General features: G+C 59.3%; 2 non-coding genes across 2 annotated transcripts in view; both read right to left on the minus strand.

Moving 5' to 3' along the window:
• The window catches only part of LOC142795025 (5.8S ribosomal RNA), a 153-nt gene extending 115 nt beyond the window's left edge, over positions 1-38 (minus strand). The window contains exon 1 of the ribosomal RNA XR_012892702.1: positions 1-38. This exon is cut by the window's left edge and continues 115 nt beyond it. This is a non-coding gene — a ribosomal RNA (5.8S ribosomal RNA).
• Positions 39-1,757: 1,719 nt separating this feature from the next.
• LOC142795032 (small subunit ribosomal RNA) lies at positions 1,758-3,572 on the minus strand. The gene has a single exon (XR_012892708.1). It is a non-coding gene; the product is annotated as a small subunit ribosomal RNA (ribosomal RNA).
• Between the last annotated feature and the right edge of the window lie 3,130 nt (positions 3,573-6,702).

The following is a 6,702-nucleotide window of genomic DNA, read 5'->3' on the forward strand; positions in this document are numbered from 1 at the left end:
CATCGACCCGAGAACCGAGTGATCCACCGCTTAGAGTCGTGAAAAAGTGTTTGTTCAATTCCGTACAGTCAAAACCAAACGTTTCTGGCACTCGGCCAAACAGTGGCCAAGAAGGGCGCTTTTCAGCGCACGCTTGGACTCCAAAACTCTGCCGCGCCTTTTTCGGCTGCCGCAAATCGAGCAAACGGTGTGTTTCGGACGGCGTTTCGCTTCCGCTACTTGCGAGTGCTTTCGTGGTCCACCCCTCTATAAATACTCGGGAGGCGTCGAAGCCGGTTCTCCAAGCCGGACCCGTAGGTATCGTTGTGTGCTCGCTCTCATTGGCCCGCCTAACCAGAAAATGCCTGCGGTACACCCATTTGGATAAGAGTGCACGCAGATGCGGGCCTCGACGGCTACACATTTCCTCGGGCGGCCGCCTCCCGGCCTCCGTGGAGCGCGGGATGCACGGTCCCATCGACAAGCCTCTCCCGTTTTTACCGTGGCGTCGCGGTTCACCACGGCGGGCGGGTCGGTCTCCTCCGCATAAAAAGGGGGACCCCCGCTTTTTGTTCCACGAAATCGCACAAGCTTTTTTCGCATCCACGGTTTGCCACCGCACACCAAAATGCCGATCCGGCTGCCTACTTTAGCCAACAGGTGGAGCCAGGCGCGCCGTACTTGCGCGGCACTTCCCACGTCCACCGAAGTCGGTGCCAAGGACCACTTTCGGCGCCGGAGCCGCGTACGAGCCTACTCGAGGCGGAAGAACGAAGCCAGCAAGGGCCTGGCCGCAAGTGCGTTCAATTGTCGGGACGTCCAAGTCCCTCGTTCTTCCGTGCTTCCTCTTTCGGCAAGTCGTTGCGGCACCTTCCCAAAGCGCGCAGACCCGCTAATCGCGACGAGCGCGACGTGGCCGTGCCGCCTTTCCCTCGGCAGCAAGCAAAACGCCTGGCAACGTCGACGCTCCCCTAACCGCGATCTCGCACCGTGTTTCGTGTGGCGAATTCAAAAGCCGGCCGGCGCTGCTGCAACCATTACGGTCGGTACGCATACGCCGCGGAGGGCGGGACGGTCATCGGAGCGTGCGGTTCCTCCATCGAGTACTGCGCACCTCGGCCGTCGCATCGCCGTGCCATGACCGGCCGCGCGTCAACGCGAACCGGTGCCAGCGAGATCCCTCGCCTGCAAGAACCGACCGGCAGCCTCCGTCACCCGAGGACGCGGAGGCGCTTGCCGCGGACGGCGGGACGGTATGCACTGGTGCACAGCGGACCCGTCACATCGCCAGTTCCTTGACCGACCGCCGACGCTTGTGCCGTTCCTCTCGTACTTGGCAGTCGCCGCGCGATTGTCGGGTCTCGTTCTTGCACGCTCGAACGGTCGGGAGGGCACTCGGCTGGCGTTTCGGGAACGCGCAGCCTCGCCTTCTACCGACGTAACCACGACTCGCCGTTCGCGCTCCGCCGCTCCTGTTTACAGTACTAGGCGGTCCCGCAGCGGTCGGGTCGCGCATTTCGAGCGCTTCGAGCCACGGTGCAGTGGCGGGTCGAAAGCCGACCTATGAGTGCGTTGCGCCGTTTGTACCCGCGTCCGCCACCTGGCCGACCGTCCAAGGTCGCGGTGTTGGCGTCCGCTGGGCGCAACAATTTGTCACGGGGTGCCGCTCCACATTCAGGCAGCCCCGTGGGGAAAAGCCGACCCCGCGTCCAAACGGGGTCAGCGGCAGAAAGTGTCGGGCGCAGACGCAGCTGAGGCGCTCACCCTTCACAATCCGTTAATGATCCTTCCGCAGGTTCACCTACGGAAACCTTGTTACGACTTTTACTTCCTCTAAATGATCAAGTTTGGTCATCTTTCCAACAGACCGGCGCAACCGAAAGGCCGCGCCGGACATCGGTCCGAAGACCTCACTAAATCATTCAATCGGTAGTAGCGACGGGCGGTGTGTACAAAGGGCAGGGACGTAATCAACGCGAGCTTATGACTCGCGCTTACTGGGAATTCCTCGTTCAAGGGGAACAATTGCAAGCCCCTATCCCAATCACGAAAGAAGTTCCACGGGTTACCCAGTCTTTTCAGACAGGGATAAAGACACGCTGCTTCCTTCAGTGTAGCGCGCGTGCGGCCCCGGACATCTAAGGGCATCACAGACCTGTTATTGCTCTGTTTCGTGCGGCTAGGAGCCGCTTGTCCCTCTAAGAAGTTTGTAATGTGCTGGGAACCCCGCACCTATTTAATAGGCTAGAGTCTCGTTCGTTATCGGAATTAACCAGACAAATCGCTCCACCAACTAAGAACGGCCATGCACCACCATCCACCGAATCAAGAAAGAGCTCTCAATCTGTCAATCCTCCCAGTGTCCGGGCCGGGTAAGTTTTCCCGTGTTGAGTCAAATTAAGCCGCAGGCTCCACTCCTGGTGGTGCCCTTCCGTCAATTCCTTTAAGTTTCAGCTTTGCAACCATACTTCCCCCGGAACCCAAATACTTTGGTTTCCCGGAAGCTGCCCGCCGAGTCATTTGAGTAACTCAGGCGGATCGCTGGTTGGCATCGTTTATGGTCAGAACTAGGGCGGTATCTGATCGCCTTCGAACCTCTGACTTTCGTTCTTGATCAATGAAAACATTCTTGGCAAATGCTTTCGCAGTAGTTCGTCTTGCGACGGTCCAAGAATTTCACCTCTAGCGCCGCAATACGAATGCCCCCGTCCGTCCCTCTTAATCATTACCTCGTATTCCAAAAACCAACAGAACAGAAACGAGGTCTTGTTCTATTATTCCATGCAAGTTTATTCAGGCGACTCGCCTGCGTTGAGCACTCTAATTTTTTCAAAGTAAAAGCACCGGCCATCTCGAGGCACACAATGAAGTGCACCAAGAAAGAACCGGCATGATGTTCAGTCCGAGCCGTCGCATCGGGTAGATGCACTACTCGTCTGGAACTGAGATCCAACTACGAGCTTTTTAACCGCAGCAGCTTTAGTATACGCTATTGGAGCTGGAATTACCGCGGCTGCTGGCACCAGACTTGCCCTCCAATTGATCCTCGTTAAAGGATTTAGAGTGTACTCATTTCAATTACGGGGCCTCAAAAGAGTCCCGTATTGTTATTTTTCGTCACTACCTCCCCGTGCCGGGAGTGGGTAATTTGCGCGCCTGCTGCCTTCCTTGGATGTGGTAGCCGTTTCTCAGGCTCCCTCTCCGGAATCGAACCCTGATTCTCCGTTACCCGTAACAACCATGGTAAGCAAGTAACCTACCATCGAAAGTTGATAAGGCAGACACTTGAAAGAAACGTCGCCGGCTCGTGGCCATGCGATCAGCACAAAGTTATCCAGAGTCACCACACAATACGGGCCGAAACCCGATCGATCTTGGTCTAATAAAAGCACCCGTTACCCAAAGGGCTCCAGGCTCACTGCATGTATTAGCTCTAGAATTGCCACAGTTATCCAAGTAGGAAGAAACGATCTAAGGAACCATAACTGATTTAATGAGCCATTCGCGGTTTCGCCTTATTTCGGCATGTACTTAGACATGCATGGCTTAATCTTTGAGACAAGCATATGATTACTGGCAGGATCAACCAGGTAATCGTTCGACTGCGCGTCCGTCCTCGCCCTCGGCGGGCCGGACGCAGTCTGTGTGCGGCGGAGGCCACCTTCAGGCGCCCCAACACGCTTATTTTGCACTCCGAGATGACGGCGTTCGAGCTCGCTACGGCACAACCTTCCCGAAAGACGAGTGGGAGCCGTGCGGCAAGAAGCACGTTCATGCTCGCTCTTTTTCGTTGCATCGACTCGGTCGCGCCGTGCGGGTTGCCCAAGCCCGCTGCACTGTCGGTGGACCGGCCGGAACTAGCAACGGAGCCGAGACTGCAAAGCCGCCAGACGACGGGTCACGCCCGCGTCTTCGGCGCTTTCGCATCTGAATCGCCCGAGGACGACACGGAACACACCTCGATATCGTGGTAAAACGGCACCGTCCGACAACCAGCCCCTAACGCATCAAGCGGATGAGGCTGCAGACGACTGCCGTGGATTCCCCTGGAGCAGACCCGAGGACACGCTTGACGAGGCCGAAGCCCGCCGCATATCAGACACCCGGTCGCTTTCGCGTACGCCGCTCACGAGAACCCCCACATAATAGCAGCGATAAGTACCCAGACCTCCTTGGGCCCTAATACGAGCGTACTCGAGAAAATTTCACCGCGGGTGTGCCCCGAAACGTGTGGCATGTTGAGCGTGCCACAAGTCTACGTCGCTCTCAAACCCGCCGAGGTCGTAGAATTTGCGACCCTACTCACGAAATTCCCACCGAGGATACGGCCGCAAACGTACCGCACCTTGGGTAGGCCACGAGTTTGTGCAACACTACGCTGACGGCACAGCACCGAGGTCGTGCGCGCACGCACGGGAAAATTCCGCCGCGGTTTCTGCCGAAAACGTGAGGCACCACGACTCTCCGCAAGTTCGCGTCGACTGCGAAAGACCGAAGTCGTGAACGACGTGTCCGCTACTCGCCGCCGACACGCTGGACACCAAACGTACAACGACTCGACGGCGTCGTAGAGGCCCACGACGCGGTTTTCCTTAACGACGTCTCGGCGTGGCACCGACAGGTTAGAACGGCCGACCAACGTTCCCTGTCCGCCGTTCGGCTCAGTCGAAGGGCTCGGCGACTTCGGCAACGCTGCGAAGCCGCACGGTGACGCACGCCATGTCCCCATTTTTTTTTTTCTTTCTGCGTCTGCCGGGGTGCCCCTATAATAGCAGCGATAAGCACCCAGACCGCCGTGGGTCGCTCGCCCCGGCTGACGTGGTTTTTCGTACTCCTGCGGCGGTCGCCGTCAAGCACGTCCAAATACGCTACTTTCGTGGGCGCATTCACGCTCTTTCGCTTCGCCGGAGTGCCAGCACTCACTCTGCCAAAAACGGCGAACATCCGAGCGGCGGTTCCCACTTTTGCGTCGGCGTCGCAAACCCCGCCCCGGCAGACGAGGTTTGCCGTACTCGTGCGACGGTGGCCGGCGGGCACGTCGAAAGACGCCGATATCGTGCGCGAATTGGCGCACCTTGGCTTCACCGGAGTGCCGCCACTGACTCCTCCAAAAACGGCGAAGATCCGAGCGGCGCTTCCCACTTTCGCATCGGCGTCCCGAACTCCGCCCCGGCTGACGCGGTTTACCGTACTCGTGCGACGGTCGCCGGCGAGCACGTGGAAAGACGCCGATATCGTGCCCGAATCGGCTCCGTTCGGCTTCGCCGGAGTGCCAGCACTGGCTCGGCGAAAGACGACGAACATCCGAGCGACGGTTCTCACTATTGCGTACGCGTCGCAAACCCCGCCCCGGCAGACGCACTTTGCCGTACTCGTGCGACGGTCGCCGGCGAGCACGTAGAAAGACGCCGATATCGTGCCGGAATCGGCCCCGTTTGGCTTCGCCGGAGTGCCAGCACTCACTCGGCCACAAACGGCGAACATCCGAGCGGCGGTTCCCACTTAGCCGTCGGCGTCCCGAACTCCGCCCCGGCAGACGCGGTTGCCGAGCTCGTGCGACTAGCGACCGCGAAGCCGTCTCGCGACGCCGCTTTCGTGCGCGGCTCCCACTGCGACCTGGGTCACCCGAGGTCGACGAGCAAAAAAGAATGTCGAAAAAAATTTTTTTTTTTTTTGCGTCTGCCGGGGTGCCCCTATAATAGCAGCGATAAGCACCCAGACCGCCATGGGTCGCTCGCCCCGGCTGACGTGGTTTTTCGTTTTCCTGCGGTGGTCGTCGTCAAGCACGTCCAAACACGCCACTTTCGTGGGCGCATTCGCGCTCTTTCGCTTCGCCGGAGTGCCAGCACTCACTCTGCCAAAAACGGCGAACATCCGAGCGGCGGTTCCCACTTTTGCGTCGGCGTCGCAAACCCCGCCCCGGCAGACGAGGTTTGCCGTACTCGTGCGACGGTGGCCGGCGGGCACGTCGAAAGACGCCGATATCGTGCGCGAATTGGCGCACCTTGGCTTCACCGGAGTGCCGCCACTGACTCCTCCAAAAACGGCGAAGATCCGAGCGGCGCTTCCCACTTTCGCATCGGCGTCCCGAACTCCGCCCCGGCTGACGCGGTTTACCGTACTCGTGCGACGGTCGCCGGCGAGCACGTGGAAAGACGCCGATATCGTGCCCGAATCGGCTCCGTTCGGCTTCGCCGGATTGCCAGCACTGGCTCGGCGAAAGACGACGAACATCCGAGCGACGGTTCTCACTATTGCGTACGCGTCGCAAACCCCGCCCCGGCAGACGCACTTTGCCGTACTCGTGCGACGGTCGCCGGCGAGCACGTAGAAAGACGCCGATATCGTGCCGGAATCGGCCCCGTTTGGCTTCGCCGGAGTGCCAGCACTCACTCGGCCACAAACGGCGAACATCCGAGCGGCGGTTCCCACTTAGCCGTCGGCGTCCCGAACTCCGCCCCGGCAGACGCGGTTGCCGAGCTCGTGCGACTAGCGACCGCGAAGCCGTCTCGCGACGCCGCTTTCGTGCGCGGCTCCCACTGCGACCTGGGTCACCCGAGGTCGACGAGCAAAAAAGAATGTCGAAAAAAATTTTTTTTTTTTTTTTTGCGTCTGCCGGGGTGCCCCTATAATAGCAGCGATAAGCACCCAGACCGCCATGGGTCGCTCGCCCCGGCTGACGTGGTTTTTCGTTTTCCTGCGGTGGTCGTCGTCAAGCACGTC

The sequence above is a fragment of the Rhipicephalus microplus genome, unplaced genomic scaffold (genome assembly GCF_043290135.1).
Source record: "Rhipicephalus microplus isolate Deutch F79 unplaced genomic scaffold, USDA_Rmic scaffold_532, whole genome shotgun sequence".
NCBI lineage: Eukaryota > Metazoa > Arthropoda > Arachnida > Ixodida > Ixodidae > Rhipicephalus > Rhipicephalus microplus.